A 27,481-nucleotide genomic window follows, 5' to 3' on the forward strand; every position below is an offset into this window, starting at 1 on the left:
GTCAGCACTAATTCAAAGTTGCAGTGGAGTTTGGGCAAGGGGGCAGGGGGAAACCAAGCTTGCCCAAAGCCATCTAGAGTCTCTGTTCCATTCTGGCTTAGCCAATATGTGTCCTGAAGTGAAGCATTTCTGTAGGCTTTAGATGTGCTTTTCATGACATAATTTTTGGGTGTGTTAAATAAATAGGGCAAGGCAACTAAGTGAACAGACAGCCTGAGGCATATAATTTTCAGCTTCAGCTCAATGTGGCTTTGAAAATTGGGGATTAACAACTTCTTATTTTTTTTCTTATACCACAAGTATCTCCCAGTTGATGGGGTGCATAGAAAAGTAGATTGGCTTCCAAGGTAATATCTAGATAAGGGAATCGCTTTGCATAGAAGGTCTTGCTTGGGATAAAAGTGCACTTTGGCCATAATGTGCCAGAATTAACTATACTATACTTACAATCAATGCTTTATCAGATATGAACGTTGGTAAGGCTAGTGATTTCAGTCATGCCTTTGATTTGATGAGCTGATTGAGCTGTGGTGGCTAGAATGCAATACTGCAGGCTAATTCTGCTGACTGCCGGCTGCTTGCAGTTCAACAGTTCGATTCTCACCTGCTCAAGGTTGACTCAACCATCCATCTTTCCAAGGTGAGTAAAATGAGGACCCAGATTGTTGGGGGCAATATGCTGACTCTGTAAAGTGCTTTAAAAGGGCTGTAAAGCACTAATGAAGCGATATATAAGTCTAAGTGTTATTCCTATTGCTATTGATTTACTACTAAAATGTAAGGTGAGAGTATTGATTAAGGCTGTGATGGATAGTAGAGGTCTATAATTGGAATTGGTAATATGACAGATGGAGTTGCACAATGCAGTCCTCACTCAAATCAATCTATGAAGAACCATGGAATGATTTTCCTATGAAGGAAAATGGAATGATTGATTGCAAATGTTATGTAAATGGTGAAAAAACTAAAGAAAGTAGTCACATTTGTGGCAGAAGGTACAATGAAATAAATTGAATGCAGTGAGAATGGTGTGCTTAAGAACTTGCCTGTAGTGAAAAAATATCAAGAATGAATGAAGGAATGAATGAGTGCTGAAGGAATATGGACTGACCATAAAACTAAGTGACCAGGATAAAAGAAATGCACTGTAGATATATATATATATATATAATTCATTCTATTTATGTAATGAAACAATTCAATGTACTTCTTTTATCTTGGTCACTCAATTTTGTGTTCAATCCACAATCTAGTAATTACCATATTTTTCGGAGTATAAGGCACTCTGGACTATAAGACGCACCTACCTTTTTTGATGAGGAAAACAAGAAAAGGAAATCTGCCTCTGTCTCCCAGCAATTTTGCCTCATTGCAGCAAACAGCAAATAGCCTGTTTTATTTTCATTTTTGTTTTCAGCATAGCTGACAATAGCTTGATTAGCACAAGAAAAAAAATCTGCTCCCAGCAATTTACCTCCTTGCAGCAAACAGCAGAGGCCCACCAAAACAGCTGAGAGTTGGGAGGCTGATCCAATCAATTTATGCTAATTAGGCTGAGCTGAAGCTGAAATGAGCTGTTTCTTCTTCCTGCTTGCTGCAAGGAGGTAAACTGCTGGGAGGCAGAGGCCAAAGGGTGGGGGCCAGAGGGTGGGGGTGGAGCTAAATTCGGTGTATAAGACGTACCTAAATTTTCACCCTGTTTTAGGGGGGGAAAAGGTGCATCTTATATTCTGAAAAATACGGTAATTAATGTCATGGATGAATGATATTGATGAGATCCTCAGAAAAAGAGAGGTGGCCAATTTAAAGGACAAAAGGTAACAAATATGACATTGTTATGGTTAGTGCTTCTTGGAAGGATGAGTGTAACTACAGATTCTGGAACCAAACACCCCAATTCCCATATGGACTCAAGGTCTTTTTATCTGTGATTATTTAAATCTTTAGTTTATAGTCAAATGTAATTCCTGTGAACAATGGTCTGTTATAAATTTCCATTATATAAATAATTCCCAGTATATTCTTCTTTTTAAATGTGACAATTGCTTGTTGCCAATACTGAGCATTCACATAGCATCTTTGCCATAGTTCAGTTGTCAGAATTCTTTGGAGTTTAGCTGGAATAGTTTAAATTACATGTTTGAAATAATTATCGTCTTTGCAACTTAATTTTATCCCTAAATGGCTGAAATAAAAGTCTTACCCTGGTGTCAGCAGTGAATAAGTCTTGGATAAACTTAACTCACAATATGAAAAACGTATCATTCCAAAAAGCTCTAGATTTCTCGTTTTGCCATAGGGCATCTGTGCAAGACATGTTGGTACAATTCCATGAGGTTAAGGTCAATGAAGTGATGAGCAGGCTCTACCCATAACATGAGTGTAGCATTTAGAGATTTGCAGATCAGCCTGTGGCTAACTGTATCTTTTTTTCTGTAAGATCCTTGATGGTACATGATTTATCATCGGACATGAATCACCATTGATATTGAGTGTATCAAACAGGCTGGCTGTATTTTATCAGTAATAGCAAGATGTAATCATGAGATAATCCTTGCTATCTCTGTTTCTACTCAAAGGAAGCCTTGAACAACCAGCTCTGTAACATTTAACTAAGACTGTGGCTACTCAACTGCCGTAAAAGTAACATGGCCAATTGTCAAAATAGCATGGCCGGAAGGAAAGACCCAGTGGTGGGTTTCAAATTTTTTTACTACTGGTTCTGTAGGTGTGGCTTGGTGGGCGTGGCATGGATTTGTGGGCGTGGCTTGGTGGGCATGGCAGGGGAAAGATACTGTAAAATCTCCATTCCCTCCCCAATCCAGGGGAAGATTACTGCAAAATCCCCATTTCCTTCCAATCAACTGGGATTTGGGAGGCAGAGAATAAATGGGGGTGGGGCCAGTCAGAATTTTTACTATCGGTTGTCCGAACTACTCAAAATTTCCGCTACTGGTTCTCCAGAACTGGTCAGAACCCTGCTGAAACCCACCTCTGGAAAGACCTTTAGGTGTTATCAATAGATAAAAATACAAAATGGCTCAAATGAAAATGGCAATGCACTTCTTTGGGGTTCTGGAACATACTTTTCCTATCATCGTATTAGGTATTCATTCATGAAGGCTTTTCTCTGCTGCTTCTTTGTTGACTTTGAAGCAGGGGTTGCCGAAAATGCTTCAGTTGCAGTTTTTATGTGTACTTATCATATTTTGGATAACATTATTTCTAAATCCTACTCTCTGGAGTTGTCTGCAATGTTGGGAAAGATGGTTAGAGAGAGAAAAAGAAGTTAATCAGAAGCAAGGTAGATGGGTTCAGTTATAGCAGCAGTGGGTGCATCATTAGAAAATCTGAAAAGCCTGGTTGGAGACAGATTGTCCAACTAGATGGCTGCTAGGAGTCAACCCAACACCATAGCCCATAATTAATCAATATGAGTTGGCTCCTTGTCTTGTTATTTAACTCATATAAGTTCTTAACCAACCTGTTTTTTCCATTTCCCTTCTTGTTCTTCAGGGTTTGCATGTCATGCTTAAGGAGTAATCATTGAACAAGCTGAAATGGCCCATCAGTTTACAAAATGGGTTCATTTTTCTTACCAAGCAGGAACATTTGCTGGCCAGAAGGCTGGCAAGATATGGGAGCCTGGTTTGAAGAAGCCAATCTTCACACAGGAATTGAGGAAAGACAAAACTCTTTTATTTCTGTACTGAGGCAGGAAAGAACCCTTTGGGTTTCACACCTAAGAGGTGAAGCAAAAATCAGGCGCAGTTATTTTTATAAAATTTGCTGCAGGAAACAAAAATAAGAGAATTGCTGAATTGGTTGCAAAGTTACAGTACATGACAGTCACACATGTGCACAAAGCAAAGCCATCCCATAGTACTCCATTAATTATTTAATTCTGCTTCATTATTATATAAGTAATCTATAGATATCGTCTTTTTCTTTTTTTTACTATGCTGATGATTAACTTTGCTAACCCCCAAACCCTTGTCAGGACCTCTCTAAGGACTATTTAAGCACGCCATCTTCCTTGATTCCAGGAACGGGTTCCCTTGCAAGATATGAGTGTCAAAGCCACAACATATCAGCTAGTCTATATAAGAGCCATTTGTGGTCAATTTATAGTGTGTTTGTGGTTGACCCCGCTAAAGGAGAGATGTTAAAGAGATGTTACTTCAAGCAGGCAAAAGCACAAATAAACTAACTGCTCTGTCCAAAGTTAATTCATAGCTGACGAATAATTATTCATAAACAAGCAAATAAACCTCCAGACCCTCAAGCTGGAGGATTTTCACAGCTATAAGTAAAAACTAGGCAAATTTCCTCTAAATGCATTTCTATGCTTTTAGAAATATAGCCATAGCCATTCTGTTCTGTTCTGTTCTATTCTATTCTATTCTATTCTATTCTATTCTATTCTATTCTATTCTATTCTATTCTATTCTATCCTATCCTATCCTATCCTATCCTATCCTATCCTATCCTATCCTATCCTATCCTATCCTACCCTATCCTATCCTATCCTATCCATAGGTGAGAGGGTGTTTTCTCAATCCTTTGGCTCAGAGACAAGATTCCAATAAAGGAGAATATTTGTAGCTCAGAGTTGACATGAGGGGTCCTTGGTGCTCTCTGAGCTTGGTTGTTTTCTTGCCACTGTTTTATTACCCAAACTAGGTAACATCATCAGTGCTAGAGACAAGATTGCATCGAGAGCTTTGGATTTTCAGATCCCATGATTGGGATCATATCATAGGAGTATTTCATTACCTCTATTGGCTTTCATTCAAAGTTCAGGTTCTAATCTTTTAACTCTTTATAGCTGAGTACAGAGAATCACAAAGACTTTTAGATCATTCTCTGATGGTTTCCCTAACGAGATATGAGAACTACTAAGGGAAGGAGTTTCTTTTAAGCAGTGTCTCCATCTGATGGAATAACCATCCAGCAGGAGTGGAGAAGGACTGCAGAAAAAACAATTGCTACCAGCCTGCCTTCCATTGAGGACCTGTATAATGCATGAGCCAGAAAGAGGGCTGTGAAAATATCTATAGACCCCTCACATCCTGGACATAAATTGTTTCAACTTCTATCCTCATGATGACACTATAGGGCACTGCACTCCAAACAAACCAGACACAAAGACAGTTTTTTGCTATCACTCTATTAAACTAATTCTCATAACACTGTATATGCCCTGAGTTGTCAAACCACCTAGTAGGGCTGTATTACTTATTATCCTTCTCATCTGTCCTATTACGTATTTCCTTAGAGTCTTACGACTATAACTTGTTGTATCCTCATGATTTATGTTGATTGCTTTAGTATCCTATGACTCTCACTGAGTGTTGTATCTATGATTTATGATGACTGTATTTTATGATTATGATTTATCTCTTGTTCCTTGTATGTACACTGAGAGCTTATGCACCAGAAACAAATTCCTTCTGTGTGTCCAATCACACCTGGCCAATAAAGAATTCTATTCCAATAAAGAATTCTATTCTATTCATTAATCCCTTTGCCACCATCGTCTTTTTGCAACTGGATTGCAGGAAAGCAAACTCTATGCTAACTCAGCAGTTTGAAAAATAAGGAATGGATAGGTTAGAAAATGGTTGAGCAACAAGGCACTTCGTTTTTATAGTTACCCAAGTTCTAATGGGAATAATGGATGGAAACTGATCAAGGAAAGATTCAACCGAGAAATAAGGAGAAATTTTCTGACAGTGAGAACAATCAACCAATGGAACAGCTTGCCTTCGGAAGTTGTGGGACCTTCATCACTGGAGGCTTTCAAGAAGAGACTGGACTGTAATTATTAAACAAAAAAGAATTTGAAATGAATATATATATAAATAGAAAATCGGGGCTGCTCAAATACCATTCTAGATTAAATTGAAAATGGATACAACAAAGGAGTAGGAAAGGAGAGAGGAATAGAGAGAGGGTAGGAGAGGAGAAGAGAGGAAAGGAGAGAGAGGGATAGAAGAGATGGAAAAGGAGAGGAAGAAAAGGGAGGGGAAAGAAGAGTAGGAGAGAGGGTTAGAAAGGGAGGAAGAAGAGAGGAGTGGGGGAAGGGGAGGGGAAGTAGAAGGGGAGGAGAAGAGGAATGAAGAAAGTAGAAAGAGACAGAAGAAGAAAGAGGAGGGAAGGAGAAGAGGAAAGGTTGTGGTAAAACAAAGTAGAGGAAACGGTAAAAGAGCAGCCCCGAACAAATAAAAATGAAAGTTGAAGGATAAGATGAATGATCAATGATTAAAGATGGATAAGAGACTGTACACTTAAATATGTTTATGAGAAATAAAAATTAAAAAAAATTATGCAAAAAGAAAAAAGAGAGAAGAGACTGGACTGAGGCCGGTCAGAAATGGTGTAGTCAGGGTCTCTTGCTTGGGTGGGGGTTTTGGACTAGATGACCTATAAGGTCCCTTCTAACTCGGTTAATCTATTAATTAAATGGACAAGATCCAGCCAAGAGTGAAGCTTTTGTCGCCCTGAATTCCTACGTAGGAAGAATCCTTCAGAGGCAGGCAGAGAATTTTCACTTCCCTTTTCAAGAGGTGAGGATTCTTCTCAGAAAGCAGTCACTGACAGCTAGCTGGCACAGCTTGGTGTGTTGTAACCTTGAATGCCTGACTTTCTGAGGCCAAACGCCCATTCCTAATTAAAGAAGAAACGGAATTGCAGACTTTGCCTCTCTGACTTCTCTTTGTAGTTTCTTTTTTAAGCCGTAACAATGAAACTGAATTTGGGCAGCTGGACTGAAAATAACACACTTAGTTTTCCTGTCACCGAAGGAAAACATTTTCCTGTTCTAGATGTGTCTTTTGGAGATTGGCCTCCAAACATGTCAGCCAGGAAGTCTGATTCAGAGTCCCCTTTGCAACAGACACCAGATAGAGGAACAAAATGGTGAGTCACATTTCCCAGTTTGCATCCAGAGCGATGGTTGCTTGCGCTCCTGCCAAAGGCAGTGATGCTGGTTGACACAGGCTGCTTTGCAAATACATGCTCTTTGGTGCATTCTTATCACATTCCTCCCGGTCTTTGGGAGTGTTGCAAAAACATGCCTGTGTGGGCACACCCTTCAGCACTCCTTGCTACAATTCGGAGTAATGGTTTCTGGTTCATGGTAGCCATGCGATTGCTTCTCAGCCAAGTCCTATCTGAACATGAAACCAATGGGAAACAATTCAGATTTTAACTTTAAGAATGAAACATTGCAGTGTTCAGTAAGGCTCTGCATGATTTCTCCTCCTCCATTACAGGTAGTGCTCGACTTACAACAGTTCGTTTAGTGACCATTTCAAGTTACAAAGGCACTCAAAACAGTGGCTTCTGACCAGTGGTGAAATTCAAATTTTTTTAATACTGATTCTGTGGGCGTGGCTTGGTGGGCGTGGTGTGGCTTGGTAGGCATGGCTTGGTGGGTGTGGCAGGGGAAGGATACTGCAAAATCCCCATTCCCTTCCCATTCTGGGGCCAGCCAGAAGTGGCATTTGCCAGTTCTCTGAACTACTCAAAATTTCCGCTATCGGTTCTCCAGAACCTGTTAGAACCTGCTGGATTTCACCCCTACTTCTGACTATTTTTCACACTTAGGACCATTGCTGCATCCCCATGGCGATGTGATATACATTGGGATGCTTGACAACTGACTCACATTTATGATGGCTGCTGTGTCCCGGAGTCACATGATCCCCTTTTGCGACCTCCTGACAAGCAAAGTCAATAGGAAAACCAGATTTGCTTAACCGGGTTGCTAATTTAAGTACTGCAGTGCTTCACTTAACGGATGTGGCGAGAAAAGTCGTAAAATGGGGCAAAACTCCCTTAACAAATTTCTCACCTAACAGCATAAATTTTGCACTCAATTGTGGTCATAAGCTGAGAACTACCTGTAGTTTATAAAATGTCTGCCAATCACCTGGCAACAGTCACGAACTGCAATCCTGAAGAGATCGCCCACAGGCACCATAATGCTAAATGTCACTCTCCTACTCTTTCTGCCATGTTTTGGGTTTTTAATCCTTTATTTTTAAAAGGAATTACAGGGAATGGCTAACAAACCAAAAGCCAAGCAGCCGCCTCTTGTATTTTTTTTTTTATTTCAAAAAAAATGCTCCAGGCCTCAGCTATAGAGCATTGAAGTTCAGTTCAGAAGCTCAGTTCTTTATCAGGAAGTACAATGGGTGTAACAGTAAGAGAGTTGGAAGGGACCTTGGAGGTCATCTAGTCGAACTCCCTGTTCACACAGGAGACCTGTACTAGGGATTCGAACTGCCGAACTACAGACCTTTCTGATCAACAAGCTCAGTGTCTTAGCCACTGAGCCACCTAGTCAGACGTCGTGTGTTTATCTTCTTCCAGCAGGGAGAAAATAAGTAAGCTGAGTGAGGTGAAGAGCATCTTGGGAAAGTAAATGGGGCACTGGGAGTAACCTCACTAATGTGCCTTTTATTTAATGGATATATGACTGGGCACATATAGCAGCCACGTGGTGACAGTGCCCCCTGGCACATTTCAGAATCACAAATGTGCCCAATAGCCTTTAGAATGAAATGGCAAGAACTCAGACAAGAAACCTCAACTAGGAGGAATATCTGGACTTTTCTCAATCAGGCTAATTTAGATGGGGATTAAAACCTTGTTCAGGATATTATTCTGAAAACTCCACATTATATGTGAGTTGGTAGTTATTTTCTCATCAATGAATGGAATCTTAGCTGTCAAAGGAGCCAGTCAGACCACTATGTCCATCTTGTTTCTCAGGGCAGGAATCCAGATTCAGAACTTGGACAAATGACCGTCATTGGGTAGACTTTGAGATGCATCAGGAAAACCAAGGACAGCTAGTTCCACTCCTACAACATAAGATAATACCAATCAGCACAAAGAAGTATCTCATACAAACCAGTGGTGAAATGTAAAATTTGTTACTACTGGTTCTGTGGGCGTGGCTTGGTGGGGGGGGGTCTAATATGATTGAGTGTGCGTGGCCAACTTTTTTTTTTCTTTTAAAAGCATTTTTTCTACAACTTCTTTGGCTGAAGAGGTTGTAAAATAATGCTTTTAAAGCCTCTGATGATCCTAGCTGAGCTGCATGATCATCAGTGGCTTTTTTTATACTTTTAAAAGCATTTTTTCAGCCAAAGAGGTTGTAGAAAAAATGCTTTTAAAAATTTAAAAAAAGCCTCTGATGATTGCGCGGCTCAGTTGGGCAATGAGGGGGGGAGGGATTTTTGCTACCGGTTATCCGAACCACCCGCCTCCATCGTTACCAGATCGGGTGATCCGGTCCAAACCGGGAGCATTTCACCCCTGATACAAACCTTATCGATCCCCATCCTATGTTACCAGTGCCAAACATGGACACTTACAATAAAACATAAACAAAAGTTAGTCACCATGGAAATGAGATGTTTGAGGAAAGCTGCTGGAGTTACCAGAAGTGATAAAATCCGAAATGAGATCATAAGCGAAAAAATTGGCATAGAACCAATCCTAAACTACGTACAAAAACAGCAAATAAGGTGGTTTGCTCACCTGGAGAGGATGTTTTGGGATTCCGTACAAGGCATATACCGTACAAGGCATAGACAAAAAGAGGAGAAGGTCAAAGAACATGAGGCAGATCCAGAAGAAGATGGAGAGACAATATTAAGGACACATTACAATAGCATCAAATAACAAGGATGAGGATGACAGAAGAGAAAGAACTTTGTATCTCCCTTGACACTCGAAGTGATAAAAGAGGAAGAGAAGGAGGCGGAGGAGGAGGAGAACAACAACAACAATGGGTAGAAATAAGAGCCATCTCCCATCGTTTCTCATCCAAGAAGCTTCTTAAATGAGAAGCGAAACATCTTCAAAGAAAAACCAGAAAGTCCAGTTGCCTCTTGAAAAAGCATCTTTGGGACAACCATGACCTGGATGATTGAGAATCTCCATAGACATTATAATTTAAAAATAAAAAGAGTCAACCAGTAAAAATATTAAAAACATCCAATTCAACATGCACAAGAGCAAGATATTTGGCCAGTTAGCAATACAGCCAGGAAACTGGGCCTTTAACACATTCAGCACTCCAGACTCAGGAACATCGCCAGGTTTTTAGGGCCTTATGAAAGGCTAACAGGGTTGGGGCCTTCCAACAGGAAGATGTTCCATACAGCAGGGGCCATTGCAGAAAAAGCTTGCTTTCTGGTCCCTGTCAGCCAACACTTTTTGGCTGATGAGATCTGCAGCATGTCCATTCTGCTTGGTCTGGTTGGATGGATTCTTGGAAAAACATGATCCCTCAGGTACCCTGATAAATGGTGTATCTGGCACCATTTACTACCCACACGGATGCATTCTACACCATTTGGAGTCTCCGAATAGTCTCTACAGGCAGCCTCATGCAGATTGTGTTACAGTAATCTAACCTGGAGGCTATAAGGGCATGAGTTACTGTGAGCAGGGCCTCTGATTCTTATAGAGGATACAATTGGCACATCACCCAGAGGTGTGCAAAGACCCTCCTGACCATGGCTGCCACCTGCTCTTCAGGTAGGAGCCATGAGTCCAGGAGAATCTCCAGAATGTGCAAAAAGAGGGACAGAGAGAGAGAAATTTATTTGTGTAAGAACTTCCATACTATTCTGAAAATCATCTAGACTTCTGATCTTTGTTTTTAGTGCAGCCTAATCCCCAAATTCGTGGAAACATCTCATTGGGATTCTGAGATCAGAGTAAGGAGCAGGGGTGGGTTTCTACCGGTTCACCCCAGTTCAGGCGAACTGGTAGCAGCAGCGGCGGGAAGCTCCGCCCACCCACCCAAATGTCATCAAAAATGCTCTGCGTATGCGCAGAGGTGCCACGTGCTCGCAAAGCGCGTGCCCGCACCTGCACGCTACCGATAGTGAACTGGTAGCACCAGGATTTTAATCCCATCTCTGGTAAAGAGTGATATTAAGCTCAAACCTGGGCAATGGAGATGGAAAGGAATGAGATTTCTAGGTTTTGCATTGCAAAGTTGATCTGCAAAGTTATTGGCAGTTTTTTTTCCACTGCAGTGTCTAACCCCCCCTGTTCCCCCCCGCAAAGTTACGTGCTTCATCTGCTAAAGCAGGAGTGGCACAACTGATTTTAGATATTTTGTTGATGCTGAGGTTCATCTCGAAGGTCTAACTATTATTTGGGTTACTTCAGTGGTGAAATCCAAACTTTTTTACTACTGGTTCTGTGGGCCTGGCTTGGTGGGCGTGGTGTGGCTTGGTGGGCATGGCAGGGGAAGGATATTGCAAAATCTCCATTCCCACCCCATTCCAGGGGAAGGATACTGCAAAATCTCCATTCCCACCCCACTCTGGGGCCAGCCAGACGTGGTATTTGCCGGTTCTCCGAACTGCTCAAAATTTCCACGGCCAGTTCTCCAGAACCTGTCAGAACCTGCTGAATTTCACCCCTGAGCTACCTGCCGAATAATCAACACTTCTACAGGCCAGACATTATTGCTTGATATGAGTGAAGAGCAATAATCTTCCTTATATATTAAGATTTTGTTTTAATTTAGAGGATACCTTCAGTTATGTGATTCACTACTCCTCCCTCAAGCCACAAGCTAGAAATCAAGAAATTGTTTCCAGCAATTGTGTCCTCTCTAACTTTCCTCAGACTCTGGAGGGCCCTAAACCTTGTATTGTTGTATCTTCATTTATGATGCTTCCCTCTGACTGAACTCACAGGATGTAAAAACAATTATTGGTGTGGGTGTATGGGTGGTGTCTACAATCTGTCATCCCTGCCAAATATGGATGCTGGAACTGAAACAAAATTTGAAAAAAGTTTAATTAAAAAAAAGGTTAGTTAAAACCCAGGAATGAAACAATATAACAAATAGACAGTCCAAATCACCCTAACTACTTAAACCAAAAACTTCCTTTATACAAAGATTTTTGTTTTCAAATTTTATGATTGATAAAATCCTTCTTGTATATCATTGGGAAGCAGAGGCAAATAGCTGATAACTGATAAATTAAGATTTGTGGCTTGGTCAGAGACTAGTAACAACAGTGAAAACACCAAGAATACAGAAATTGATTTTCCATCTAAGATAGCAGGCAATTCCACTTCTGGAACACAAGTGGACTTTCCTTGCAACCCAATGTTCCAAGGTGGAATTTTGCTTCCAAGACTCCAGTTTCTGCCTTCTGTTCAGTGGTGAAATCTGAACCGGTTTGCCACCGGTTTGCTGACCGTGCATGCGCATTGCACGCCAAATGCACGCTGCACACGCATGCACAATGCACACCAAATGCACACTGCGTGCACGCATGCACAGTATGCACCAAATGCGTGCTTCGTACAGAAAAAAGAGGCTTTGGAAGGTAAGTAGAACAGCGAGGGGGGCGGAAACAGCTGTGCCGCGTGATTGAGATTCTCTAGAAAGCAGGATTTCCTGATCGTCGGAAATACCAGTTCAGAGGAACTGGTAGCTTTTTCTTACTACCGGTTTGCCCGAACCGGTAATTTTTATCACTACTGGTTCACCTGAACCGGTGCGAACCGGTAGCATTTCACCACTGCTTCTGTTCCTTTCCTTCCCTTGTTCTCTGCCTCCTCAAGGGCCAATCTATCTTTCACTGATAGCAACCCTGTTCTGCCTTTCCTAGAAGTGTCTTCCTTTCCACTCCCTCTCCCCTGTTGGACCTTTTCAACAAGGGCATTTTTAATACTTCTGCAACCTTCAGCATTTCCTGAGTATCAAAGGATTCCCTTTGCCAATAAATACAAAGTCAATGCCCTTTTGGCTCTGTAAACTGTGACACAGCCTGGATTATGTTATATATTGTATACTATTATATTATATATTGTATACTATATATTATATAGTATATAGTATACAATATATAATGTTGTCCTATTCTATTCTATTCTATTCTATTCTATTCTATTCTATTCTATTCTATTCTATTCTATTCTATTCTATTCTATTCTATTCTATTCTATTCTATTCTATTCTATTCTATTCCCTTGAATGCTCCTCCCCTGTCATTTCAGTTCAACACTTCAGTCTCATCATACGTAATATGAGTTGAGTGGAAATATCCATTTATATGTTCTTCCACGCTGTTTCCATATGTTTACTTTTTTTTTAGCAGCCTAATTAAACAATACATTTTGACTAGCCTACATGTGCCAGCATGGGCATCAGTAGTGATGACATGCCAACAATTGGTGATGGGGGTGAGTAGACGCATGGGGTGAGCTAATGCAGCCGAGCGCAGGGAACTAGCCTACTGGGAAAATGCATTAATGAATGCCTAGCGTGTATCAGCCAGAACATCCCTTCCATTAGCCTCACCACATATTTATTGGGCCCGAGTGAAGTCAATTGGCAGTGTTGGCTCCTTATTAAATAGTTAAATTGCATCCTGTGTGACAAAAGGAAATTGAACATGTTTATGCAGAATATTCTAAGAATTCATAGGTGATATTATAGAGGCTATCCTCTAACTTAAAAAATGAAAAAAAAAAATTATTTCGCTACTTTTCTCCTTATGATAAATAACATTGATAAATGTTCTCCGTAATTGGCTCTTGACTTTATTTATTTCCTATTCTTAATATTTTTATAAATAACTCATCAGCAAACATACCTACCACTCCTTACTCCTCCTAGTTTTCCCACAACAATAACCCTGTGAGGTGAGGGAGAGAGTGACTGGCCCTCGTATTTTATTATGAATGCTACAGCAGGGTTGGGGTAGGGATGAAACCTATGCAGTGCATTAAAATGCTCGTAGTGTTGAACTCTGTGTCATAACTGAAGCAGGATTATTCTCTCCATCATCTCATTAGTGGGACCCAGATTGTTGGGGGCAATATGCTGACTCTGTAAACCGCTGTAAAGCACTGTGGAGTGGTATATAAGTCTAAGCGCTGTTGTTATTGCTATTAGAAGAGCACGGTAAAATTAAATGCATTGGGGATTTATGGCTATGGAAGGAGATAACTGAAAGAATGTTCTTGAAATAGATGTTCCAAATCATACTGAAGTTTAAGCCACTCAGCTTTGTGCCAGGGCAATATGATCTTTGCTTGATTGGTTATTTAAACCAAAACAATGATTATGCATAATAACTAAGAACATGGACCATTAAAACAACTAATTTAAGACAGAGAAGAAATTCTTTCTTTGTAATATTATTTAGCTCAGGGTAGCATACGGTTATCAAAAGACAAGGGCAAGTCAGTGAATTAAAATTCTTATGTCCACATTCTTTGCAAGGCAACACGAATAAATAAAAACAAATGCAAGGAGCCAAAGCATAGTATGAGAGAACATTTTCCTGTTGAAATGAACACCAGGTTGATAGAAAATATGCCTAGTATCTTTTATGATATTCCTAAAAGGGGAAGGGGAAGAAATCCCCAAGGGCTGGATCTAAGATCACTGTGACTAGCAGAACATTTTCCCCACCCAGATTTTATCACTGTAGATATTAAAGGAGTGATCATTAAGATGATGTCATTTCCTCTTTTTACACTTGTGTAACGGCTGTATGTGCTGATAACAATTGCCATATAGAATATAAAACAAGGCAAGCATATCCCAGCTGTGGAAATCTCCAACTCTCTGCTGCCATCTACTGATCCTCCAGGATTCTACAGCTCAGATCTGACAGGCAAATCCTGCTTTCTTAGACATTTCAGAAGCTGCTGTCCCGAGGAACAAGCCTATATTAATAAGGCAAAAGAAGTTCAAATATAGTCATTGCTCTTGACACATTTCCTCAATCTTTTATGGGACAAACCAGCATCTAGCAAAACAAAATAAAGTTTGTTTTGTACTGCTGAATGATTTTCTCCACATCTGGAAAAAAAAAAAAGAGATCTGAAAAAAAATGTTAATTTTTTTAAAAAAAGTGCTGAACAAGGTAAGGTGAACATAGAAAAAACCTGCTTCTAGAATAAATGCTGAAAATCAGCAAGTTGTGATTTTTCAATATGGTGACTGAAGAAATAGTAGTACAGCCTCAAAAAGTGATCCTGGATTAGCGTTGAAGAGCTCTCCCTTTTCCAAAATTCATATAAGGACAAACAGGCGAAGGACGGGACATCCTGTATGAGTTATAAAGATTAAGTGTTATAAACAGAGGTGGGATTCACATACTGTAGCAACCCGCTCACCCAGCATCGGAAATGTGAGCGTGCATGCGCTGTCCACTCATGCATGCGGCGTCACAAAACATGGCAATTTGCTTCCGCAGGCCATCCACACATCCACATGGCATCAAAAACACAGCAATATAGGATAGGATTGCCCCCAGGTGGGTGGTGGGGATGGGCGCGGGTAGGCCCATCCGCAGGTTGTCATTACTGGTTCAGCTGAACTCGTCCGAACCGGCTGAATATCACCTCTAGTTATAAAGATTCTTCAACAAAGGGAAGTGTATGAAACAGATCTAAGGCAGATTATTGATCTATCAGAAAAAGTTTTGCTTTTCTCTCTGGTTGTCCAAAACTGTCTAAAAAAAAAAAAGATAAGCAGGGTTCGATTGGTCCATAATTGGATGAGACAGCACCAGGAAATGCCACATACAAGTAGTCCTCAACTTACAACTGTAGCTTCATTCTAAGGCCATGATGGCGAACCTATGACACGCATGCCACAGGTGGCACTCGGAGCCATATCTGTGGGCACGCGAGCGTTGCCCTAGCTAAGCTCCAGCACGCATGCGCGCACCGGTCAGCTGATTTTCGGGCCTTCCGGGCCTACCGGAAGACAGGAAATGGGCTGTTTCCTGCCTCTGGAGGGCCTCTGGGGAGTGGGAAAGGCCGTTTTCGCCCTCCGCAGGCTAGAAAGCCTCTGGAGCCTGGAGAGAGTGAAAAACGGGCCTACCGGGCCCACTGTGCCATCACGTGCCAAAAGTGGGGGGGAGCGTGAGGGATCCTGCGCACATGTGCGGGAGAGGCAGAGCATATTAAATTATGGGTGTGGGCACAAGGGTGCCCGTGACCAACCTGCACTGCCCCCGCTTTTGGCACGCGACGGCAAAAAGGTTAGCCATCACTGTTCTAAGGTGTTTTAAAAGCCAAAATCTTGAAAGGATTTGAATTCTTACATTCTCTACTCAAACCAGAAGTAGATAAAAGGCCTGAAGCTTTGGTACAACATTAAACATTATTATTCTTATTTAAGTTCTTCTTTCTCCTTCCTGTGAACATATCTTGTTCATTATGAACAGCTAGTATATTGATCAAAGCTCTAACATACTGCAAATCTTTGAAAGGAACTTTTGCTTTGCTCCCCATTACAAGGCATTTCATGAGAGCTAGTATTTTAAGCATACCGAAAAGGGTTTTTCAAAGGGGAATCAGTATCTTGAAAATAAATACAATGGACCATGAGATGTCCCCATGTTAATTTTTTTCTTGTGCCTTCAAGTCAATATTGATTCCTGGTGATTGCTGGGGTGTATCCTCACAATTTTCTTTCAGGTTTTCAGAAGTACCTCTTACCTAGGGCTGAGAGAGAGAGTGACTGGCCCAAACTGGGCCCTCTTATGGGTAATTATAGAAGAACAATGTGCCTACACTGAAAGTAACCTCTTTAACTGAAGTTGTCTTTGAACACCTTTTTCCAACCTGATGTCCTCTAGATGCCAGATGTAGCGAATTACAACTTCAGCATCAAGAGGCCCATCATACTGCATTGGTACACTGCCTGGGAATGATAGGAGCTGTAGTTCAATCCATTTGGTGTTGGAGATGTCTATCATAAGAGTTTCCATTTACAAACATCCTGTGAACTGAGATTTCAACCTTCCAAACCATCTCTCGAACCATCTCTCTGAATTTACATCCTTTCCTTTGCTACCTCTGGATTTCAGTTCAGACCATTGTTACCAGAAACAGCTATTTTCCAGATGCTGGCAGTGATTTGGCAGAGTTTCAGCCTTTATCCTGAGGACTGCAAAATCACAGATTTGCATTTCTTCCCCATAAATCAGTACCTTCCAGTTTATTATAAAGAAAGAGCCATGATAATGGGTGGGTTGAAGGATTAAAGGAGAAAGAGAGGACAGGCAACTCAACTAATAAAAAACGAAAGGGAAGGTCACAGAAAAACTGAATGGAATTTTTATGTCTGTCTTCATTGCAGATATCCTTGTCTAAGTTGACTTTTTCACAAAGTGTGTCTGCAGAACTAAAACAGATCACTATGATAAGAGATGATTAACCATGACTGGATGGTTGATCCTGTCCCACAGTTTGATTCAACTGAGTAGCCTTACAGAAATTTAAATTAGTAATAAAGTAAACACGGTAGAACCAGGAAGAACTGATATTATACAAAATAAAAAGGCAGGAAATTCAAACCATTATATCCACACATAAAACATACTTTGCACACTGGGCTTCAGCTCTTAATCATCTTTTTTGCCCAGGAAGCAATAAATCTTAGTTAAGTATTACAAAGTTTAATAACATGGAACGTGGGCCATATATTGGCTTTTGAGGAAGGGAATCAACAATGGAGCAATATTTAATCACTTGAATATGTGTGTCTTTGAGGCCTAATACTAATGTGTTTGTTAAACAAAGGGGTTTTTCATTTTCATCAGCTATATGAAAAATGACAAAATAGAGAAAAGGATGAAAAAAATGCCTCTGAGCAACACTGTCAGTGTTATCTCATTTCTCCCTGTACTTTGAACTGAAATCCAGCTGTTGTTTTTCTAGTGTCATCCCACACAATAGTTCTGTAGAAGGTTTGGTCTTAAGAAAAGCTGAGGGGAATTCTTTGAGACGTTCACCATTAAGACCTGATATGGAAAAGAATCTTTAGAATGTAGCTTAAGCCGGAGGTCAAGGAGAGAAGGAGACTGATAAAGCAGGATTAATGCTTGACAAGTGTAAGATTGTGGAGGCTGAGGTAATTTCAAGGCTGGAGTTTGTTGAGATAAGTCACTGCTTTCTTAGATCCTAGTTGGAAGTAGTAATGTACAATGTGGGGTGTGGAAATTGTTCCAGGAAAGACCAGAAATGCACAGACCAAAACGTACACCATGAAAAATATGTGTTGCCTTTTTTTTTATACTAATGAAACAAAAAATCCTAGAGTCAGGAATAGCAACCCAGGGTCAGTGAGATATCATAAGCAGCATGCTTAATTTATCAAGTAATAATAGAAATCCACTACATCAGGAGTATCAAACTCTCATTGTCACGTTGTCAAGTGACGTATCATGACTTTCTCCCCTTTGCTAAAATGGGGGTAGGCGTGGCCAGCATATGACGCATCAGGCCTGTGGGCTGCAAGTTTGACACCCCTGCACTACATCCTTCCCTTATAAAACACAGACCCTACTATATCTAAGCACCGTGGTAGCTTTTCTTTGTGAAATGGATACCATCCCTCATTTCCTGCTTGGCAGGAATGCTTGATGTGTCCAACAATACAGGTCATTGTAGAACAACCATCAGCTCTGTGTCTACTTTGGGGGCAGGTGTTTCTGATGCTAATTCACAAATTAAAGTTGAATCTCCAACCACATCAAGGATGCCTTTCTGCACCTTCTCTGGTCAATGTGTCCCTCTGAATCTGAGCAGACGCAATCTTTACAATGTAAGAAAGAAATCCAGGTCTTTCCTCGGTCTTTCCAGTTGCCTGCTTATACTCCCCTTTTATAGCTTCTTGCTAGTACAGGTTGTCCAGCGGAGAAGAGTCTTGTTTCAGCATGATTAGATTGCTCAACTTGCTTCAGATGTTTATCCCGAACACCTCAAATTAGCTTGGAAAAAGCCCAGCATGAATTTAAGGCACGATCTAAGAACATTACTGGCATTTTGACTTATTTTGCATACTGCATTATGTTATGCAAATAGCAAATTTTAAGCTTTTGATTCAGTGGGATAGTTTCTCCAGATATTGTTCAAAGGCATGAATGAAACTTTGGGCAAACTTTTCAATCAATCTATGTGTAGCTGGCCAGTATAATATTGATATTATATATAAATCCGATATTATACCCCTTTTCAAGAATGATCTACATATTGGGGTACTTGATTCAATAAAGTAGTCTCGGCTATAGTGGGAAAGACTTTCCATCTCTGTGAGGGGAAAACATGTCCGAGGTAGCCCCACCTGATGTGGATTTTTAGGCTGTTTTCCTTATAAAGATAAACAAGACAAACCAAATACCTTTGCATGATTGTATATCCTTTTAAAATGTGTTTTGTATCTGTGTCCTCTAAGGAACAAAACTTTGTGGCTGAAAATAGAATGCTATTTTGTGGACTGAAGATTGACAGCAGCGGCTTATAGTCAGTGATGAGGGTAAACTTCCTTTTGTGCGAGGTCTGGATTAAACTGATTAAACCAGTCTCCTTACTTCCCTTTCTGTTTGTGCTTAATTTTTATTTGCAGCTGTGAAAAGGTTGATGTAAAGGCTATTGGGTATTCACTACTTTCTTTCTTCCGTGTTGTATATCATTGCTACATGGAGACCAGGGGTGGGTTGTACTTACCTTTACTACCGGTTCACAACAGGGCCGCCATGCACAGAAGCTTCCTGATAATGTCGGGGTTGGTGGGCGGAGCCTCCTGCTGGTTTCACTACTGGTTTTTGTGAACCGGTCCGAACCAGGGGCAACCCACCACTGATGGAGATGCATCTCAACTCATTGTCACTGGTAAACCGAGGCTATAATGTTTCAGCACTGCATCTGATGTCACAATTTTCCTTGATTCTGTGAAAGCTTGTCTGTGCTGTTTAGTCCAGCAATCTACCCTCCCTCCTTATAGTAAACCATTCAAAGGGTATAGCTTGATAGTTAAATTTGCAGAATTGATTATGGCAATAACATACAACCACAGGCACATTTAATTCATCAACAATAACAATAAACTACTATGCAGCTCACATCAGTCCTATTTGAATCCCTGTTGGCTATCTTGAAACCATGGACCAATTCTCTGAAATCATGTCCATCTCAGCATTCTTTTCTAAAACTTTCTTTCAGTATGACTGAAAGTTAAAATGAAAGTAAGATATTTAAATTATACAAAGGAAATACATTTTAGAATCTGCTGGGTGATTTGAATATCACAAGCTGGTGTTTAATTTAATTAATTTAATTTAATTAAAGATATTTCTATGCCGCCGAACTCCCAAGGGACTCTGGGCGGCTTACAACAGAAATAATACGAACAGTGACATAATTTAAAAAAAACAACATTATAAAAGCATTTTAAAAACATTAAAAACACATGCACAACCATTATGGTTATGGATCATTGTAGAAGCTGTGGTAAAGTAGTGGTTAGAATGCAGTATTGCAGGCTGACTCTGCCTACTGCCAGGAGTTCAATCCTGATGAGCTCAAGATTGATTCAGCCTTCCATCCTTCGGGGGTTGGTAAAATGAGGACCCAAATTGTTGACTCTGCAAATCACTTAGAGAGTGCTGTAAAACACTATGAAGTGATGTCTAAGTGCTAGTGCTATTTTCTATGAGACACTGGGGGTTGTATCAATATGACATACTTAAGACAACACCTTTGGGACTGACTACAATGACTTGGAAACCAAAAAAGTGAGCAAGCCTCTTATAGATGCCATAATTTCCTCCAGCAATATTTTTTGGGGTGAACTCCCACTTGAAGAAATTGGCACTCAAAAGAATATTTTATAGTTGGTGGACTGTGTAATATGTTTATACTGCCTATTACAAAAGAAGCTAGATTGGGAGTAAGTACGGAAAATTTGTCAACCAGTATATACTGATAAGCTATTGATGTTGTGCATTAAACTGCTAATATTTGTGCACTTATTACAATGCTCCTAAAACAAGGTCTGAAATCTAGGGTACGCTTTACTAGATAGAAGATGGAAGAGAGTTAAATTTAACTGGGATAAACTTTAAACTGGTGAATCTATTTGAGCTTTATTTCTGATGTGTAGTTGCAATGGTGGATAGAAACAGATGAACATGGGGTAACTGTTCAGAGATTGCCGGCAGACAATGTAAAATTGGATTGCCTTCTTTTTACCTTTGACTATAATGGTTTATAGACCATTGAGTAGACTAAAGTCTTAGAGTTGAAACAATTAGATCAGAAATCCCTATAATCCATGGGATTTTAGGAAGGAAACTGCACGGATAATGATAACATCCTTGTGTGATTTATTCCTCTGGAAACCTGGGCAAGAGAACTGTGAAGTTTTTTTTAAATTATTATTATTAAAAGAACTTCCCATGTTAAGTTGATGGGAGCGATCCTTTCCCTTCAAACTTATATTGTGTTTTCCTTAATATAAATCACAATGTGTTTTCCTTAACATCTGATTTTTAAATTAGAACTCAGGGTATGATAGGAGGAAAAAACATGTTAAAGTTCATCAGGCCTGATTTTTTTCCCCACCCAGTGTTTACTAAAATTATATATGCTTTTAAAAACAAAACATGGAAATCCTATGTAAACGACCATCCCATATTTTCCAGGAAATATGTCTTGGCTAGAGAGACAGAGCTTGTATTTGTTTTAATTTTAATAAACCTTTTGACAAGATTCTTAGAAAATGCCCACTTCCCATGCTCAATCACATTCACTTTGTTCTGCCTTTTTTCCGGTGTTCAGGGTAAAATTTGAATTGCTGTATGCTGCCTGAAAGTGCCTTCTTTCTTACAAATGGCTCCGCAGAGGAGAAACTGGGTAGAAATCAAGCATCCTGAGCCTTGAATGTGTTTAGAATTCCGTTCTAGTGGCAAACTGTATTAACCATGCAAAGCAAATGTTTTTATTAGCAATTTCCAGCTGTTAGACCTTCCTATTTAATATAAAAGCTCTTCTTTTACATATTCCAGAGAAGGAGAACAGTGCTGAGAGTGTCTGGAAGTGGGGAATAATCCTAAAAGACATTGAATGAAATAAAGTAGCTTTGCTCAACAGGGTGTCTCATATTTCTTGATTGATCAAGCTTTCTCTGTGGGAATGATTTGCAAGTAGGAATGATATTTTGATAAGGATTTTAAAATGTACACATATAGATGCTAGCTACTCTGCAGAAAATTCTGGCATCATGTGGCTACAGCATTATTCTTTTACAAATCCTTGCATAATGTCAGTTTTATACCGAGGTTAGTCACAAATTGCAAATGCAAGCAAAAAGTTGGAAATGTGACATGCCAACATGTCTATGAACAATATGATAAGTTATGGAGAATTCTGGAAGATGTTCCTTGAACCTACTATCACACTTTCTCAGTTTTATATATCTGGGGCCAATTCATACATTTGTTGCTAAAAAGGAAGAGTAAACATGTTCTCACTCACTCCGAAGTCAAGACCCATATTATCTAAGGCTAGTTGGTTATTCTGATAACTGAACAGAAAGCCTCATGACCTTTTTAGGAGAATGAATATCATCATCATCATCATCTCAACAACAATATTTGCTACTGTTTTGCAATACTAAAACCAGTTGTTTCATCAGTTGCAATTGACTCCTTAGCTTCACGATAGGACCAATCCCAATTACTCTGGGTGATTAATAGTTGAAATGAGATGAAGATGGAGGAACAAATGCTTATATTTGACTCTTGCTCAGTGGTGAAATGTAAAATTTATTACTACCGGTTCTGTAGGCATGACTTGGTGGGTGGGGGGTAGTGTGACTGGGTGGACGTGGCCAACTTTTTTTTTTTACTTTTAAAACCATTTTTTCTACAACCTCTTCAGCTGAAGAGGTTGTAAAAAATGCTTTAAAAGCCTCTGACGATCAGGCAACTCAGCTGGGATCATCAGAGGCTTTTAAAACCATTTTTTCTACAACCTCTTCAGCCAAAAAGGTTGTAAAAAAAATTGCTTTTAAAAGCTTCTGACGATCCCAGCTGAGTCACACGATCATCAGATCATCAACTACAGCCCAAGAGGTTGTAGAAAAAAATGCTTTAAAAAATAAAAAAAAGCCTCTGATGATTGCGTGGCTCAGATGGGCATGGGGGGGGGCAGGGATTTTTGCTACCAGTTCTCTGAACCACCTGCCACCATCACTACTGGATCAGGGGATCTGGTCCGAACCAGGAACATTTCACCCCTGCTCTTGCTCCTTTTCAAAGAGGAGGCAAAAGGGAAGAGAACCTTGCTCCAAGAGTTGGAAATTTCACGGAAGGCATAGTTTTGGTGGTAGCCACAAGGTGGGATTAGGAGGAAGTGAAATCTTCTGAGTCCTTGATAGGCTCATCTCAAAAACTTAGTATCAAGCAGCACAGAATGTTATATGCTTTGTTCATCTGTAATTTCAATGTGAACAAGGTGTGTCTTTGTACTAGTGTAGCCACTCCTTTTGAGGGGGAGATTGGAATTTCTGAAACATTTGGGATAGTCCACTCTGGGAACAAGAAATAGGGGAAATGAGGAAGGAAAGGGGAAAAATGTCAAAGATCTCTAGGAATGCCGTCAGCCTGAAGTAAACATGTTGTCTCAGGATAGCTCATAGAACTTTTAACAAGTCTTCATATTCATTTTTTTCAGGTATGCTAAACTCTGCTTAATAATTGCTTATGGCATTGTTTTAAGTGGAGAGTCACCATGGTATATTAATAAAGATGTTGGACTAAGGCTGAGGAAATCAGGTTTGAGTTCATCTTTGGCCAAAAAACCTCAATGGATGTCTTTAGCCTAGTTTATTTTCTCAGCCCAACTTATCCTGCAGGGTAGGTAGGAGTCATGGGGAAAAGAATTAAAGGAAGTTGCTCTATGTATGTGGCCTTGAGTTCCTCAAGGAAAGACAAGATAGAAATCAAATACATAAACACCTACCATGATTTAATTGTATTAGTATACAAATAGATAATGAATTGATCTGTCAATGATGAATGCAGAGATGTTGAAACAAAATACTAAATGTAGGAGACTCTGAACAACAGCCACATTTAAGACCTTTCAAAAACATCAAATGTTTCAGAAGTAGGTGAGATACAAAATGTGAGAAAAACAGTAACAGCAAAATGAATTTGTGCATTTTATACCATCTACCAAGATATGACAAGGAGAAGAATTATCCGAGACACTAACATATGGAGAAAATAAATCCAAGATACTGAGGTCTTTCCATTTCCAAATCTTTCTGAAATTTTGCATGTTTGCAAATCGAGGCAGCTTTCAGTTCTTTTCATCTAATACCCGATTAAGAAAACTTCCAGATAATCAGTGCTCAGTTTCAAACAATGGGGGGATAGTAACTGATTCAAAGGAGATCAAACAAAGATGGGGTGGGGGGAGTAGAGATGTCAATATCTAAAGTGCTTTAGAGGTTATTCCCTACTTACAAGTACTAGAAGATGGGGTTAGATCAGCATTCTGGTCATTAACAAGTTGGAAGGCTACAGGAGCTGATTCAATATGCACTGAAATATGACAAAAACAGATGAATCAGCCAAGCTTCTAACCAAACTATGTCAGCAAATGTAGAGAATGACACAGTGGCCAAAAGATTGGAAGAACGAAATCTACCTTCCAACATAAAAAAAAAGAGACTTAACAGAGCGTACAAACTATTGTACAATATTTATTTAATTTATATCCTGCCTTTATTATTTTTATAAATTATTCAAGGTGGTGAACATATCTAACATTCCCTCTTCCTTCTCAATTTCACATGCCATTAAAATAATATTTAGGATCATCCAATCCAAATTAGAGCCATATATGGAAAAAGAGATGTCACATGTTTAAGGTGACTTTAGAAAAGTCTGAAGAACAGAAGACATTATTGCTGTAATATACATTGCATTATTGAGAAAACCAAAGAATCTATCTATCTATCTATCTATCTATCTATCTATCTATCTATCTATCTATCTATCATCTATCTCTATGTATGTATGTATGTATGTATGCATATGTATGCATGTGTGTGTGTGTGTGTGTGTAACTGTGAAGTCACAGTTCAGACAGAATATGGTGAAAAACAGAATGCCTCTTTGTTGGTAAAAGAGCAAGACAAGGCTCTATACTCTCCTTATTTAATCAACTATATGCCAAATATAAATTATGGGAAGCTGTGCTGGAAGAAAATAACCATGGTTTCAAAATCAGGGGAAGAAACGTTAATAAACTATGCTGTACTGATGACACTCAAGGCTAAATGACCAGGCTGAAATTATCCTACTTTAGACATGTTGTGCAAAGACTCTCTTGAGAAGGCTCTAATACTGGGAAAGGTAAAAAAGAGAGAGAAGAGGATGACCAGCAGCAAGGTGGATGGTTTCAGTTACAGTAGCAATGAGCACACTGTTGAAAGAGCTGAACAATCAGATAAGGGACGGCTCATCATGGAGAAAATCTATGTGGTTGCTTAGAGTCATGTAATCGTCATTAATCGATTGCTTTGTCCTTGTTCCTTTGTCTTATGACTAAGCAGAACCCCTTCCCCAAAATAAGGAAAAAGAAACCATCCGGCTGGCAAATTTCTGTTCCCTTAAAAAGACTGGTAAATCAGGGTTCCTGCATTTGAGCTCTTTTAACAATCCATCGGACTAGTGGCAGGTAAATTGGAGGAGCACAGATCACCCTTTAAAGGGAAACAGCACAGTATTCCCCATTCAGGAACAGCAATTACTCCCAAGACTGTTTATCTTTCAATTAGTTTTGGGCTGGGCAGTTCTTTGAATCCTGAAGACCTTCAAAGGGAGCAATAGCCTCTGCATAGACCACCCATGTGAGACCTTTCACTAATGTTGTTTTCTGACAGTGTTTATAATGATTGAGATTTGACATTGCCATGAATAGTAGATTACTATTTCTGAAGTGAATGAACATCAAACTCCTGAGTGGCAATCACCTAATATCAGCTTTTTGATCCTATAGGACAGTGATGGCTAACCTTTTACGCCATCTCGTGCCAGCCTGCGTACCGGAAATGGCACACAAAACCATCCCGCCTGGACTGCGCAGCCTCAATAGCGATCGCACACGTAGGAGCATTGAAACCTGGAACAGTAGTGTTTCATCGTGTATGTGCGTGCTGGCATCTGAACTTCTGGTTTCTGGCACAGATGCACGCCCAACGAACAGCTGGCCATTGTGCATGCCTGCGCCATAAACCTGGAAGTTCGGGTGTCACGCATGCGCGATAGAATGCTGCTCTTCTGGATTTCAGTGATCCCGCGTATGCGCGAAGGCCAGCTGACTGGCGCACGTGTGTGCATAGGAACACGGAAGAGAAGCCAGCGAGGCCGCGCATCCCTCGTGGGATGGTTCTGCGTGCCACTTCCGGCACACGTTCCATAGGTTCGCCAACACGGCTACAGGACATTCATTTTCTTTTTGTTTCTCTAGGGGGAGCCATTCTAAATTTCTCACATTAATCTTTTCCACTTCCTTAACTCAGGTCCATTTTGCTCCTCCATCTGACTGCATTTCATACGTAGATTTTGTCTTCCACCTCCCCTTGGTTGTGAAAGAGGCAAAAGGGAAAACAGTGGGTAAAAGTCCTGGGGCCAATTTAGAGGCCAAGCTGAGAAGTGAAGTGAAAAAAAGGAGAAATTCTCAAAAGTTGTCAGAGTTGTATATGCATTTGACATAAAGCAGTTGCTTGTATTATGGAAATAAATCAACTTCTCATTTGCAGCAGGGATGCGCAGCCTTCTCCAGGCCTTTGATGACAGAAAGGGACAACTTGCCACAGCCAACTCATTGCGGTCAACTCGCCTTGGCCAACTCTCCATGGGCCAACTTACCACGGGACAACTCGCTGCAGGACAATTTAACAATTTAAGCAGATCAGCGGATCAAATCTCACCAGGCTCAAAGTTGACTCAGCCTTCCATCCTTCTGAGGTAGGTAAAATGAGGATCCAGATTGTTAGGGGGCAATATGCTATTTAGTATACTGTCTTTGGTGTAAGCCGCCCACAGTCCTCGGAGAGTGGGCGGCATAGAAATATGACTAATAAATAAATAAATAAATAAATTCAATGTACTTATTTAAAATACATTTAAAATATTTTAATTTTTGTCATTCACATTTTATTCTGTCCCTCCTTTTGTATCCTTTCTTTAATGATTTTATTCTACCATTTCTTTGATATTAGTGTAACTCTTGTCCCGCAGTCAGTTGTCCCATGGTGAGTTGGCTGTGGTGAGTTGTCCCGTGGAGAGTTAGCTATGGTGTGTTGGCCCTGGTGAGTTGGCTGTGGCGAGTTGGCCATGGCGAATTATTATAGAGCCTTTGAGAAGCACCCATTAGATCACACTAAGTGAGGGAGATGGTGGAAACTGTATTTGCCTTGTTTTAAAATGCCTTTAAGGCCAGTTTTGGTTCATTTCATTAGCAATCTTTGTCTCGCTCTATCACTTACTACTTGCTTTTAATTCCCAACTTCAAATTCTTATTCCAGTTTGACAACGGGTCTATTGACAATTAGCTGGCTGGGAGAAAGAAATAAAGAGATAATCTAATCTTTGCCCTGTGA

At 40.1% G+C, this 27,481-nt stretch overlaps 1 long non-coding RNA gene across 2 annotated transcripts in view; it reads left to right on the forward strand.

Moving 5' to 3' along the window:
* Positions 1-26,847, forward strand: part of LOC117674810 (uncharacterized) — a 55,174-nt gene extending 28,327 nt beyond the window's left edge. Inside the window, exon 3 of one of the 2 annotated variants that reach the window (XR_015731155.1) lies at positions 26,639-26,847. This is a non-coding gene — a long non-coding RNA (uncharacterized LOC117674810). The remainder of the gene's footprint in view (positions 1-26,638) is intronic. The other variant, XR_015731156.1, reaches the window with a different exon arrangement.
* The last annotated feature ends 634 nt before the right edge of the window (positions 26,848-27,481 follow it).

Source organism: Pantherophis guttatus, chromosome 1 (assembly GCF_059756535.1).
Source record: "Pantherophis guttatus breed Tessera chromosome 1, ASM5975653v1, whole genome shotgun sequence".
NCBI lineage: Eukaryota > Metazoa > Chordata > Lepidosauria > Squamata > Colubridae > Pantherophis > Pantherophis guttatus.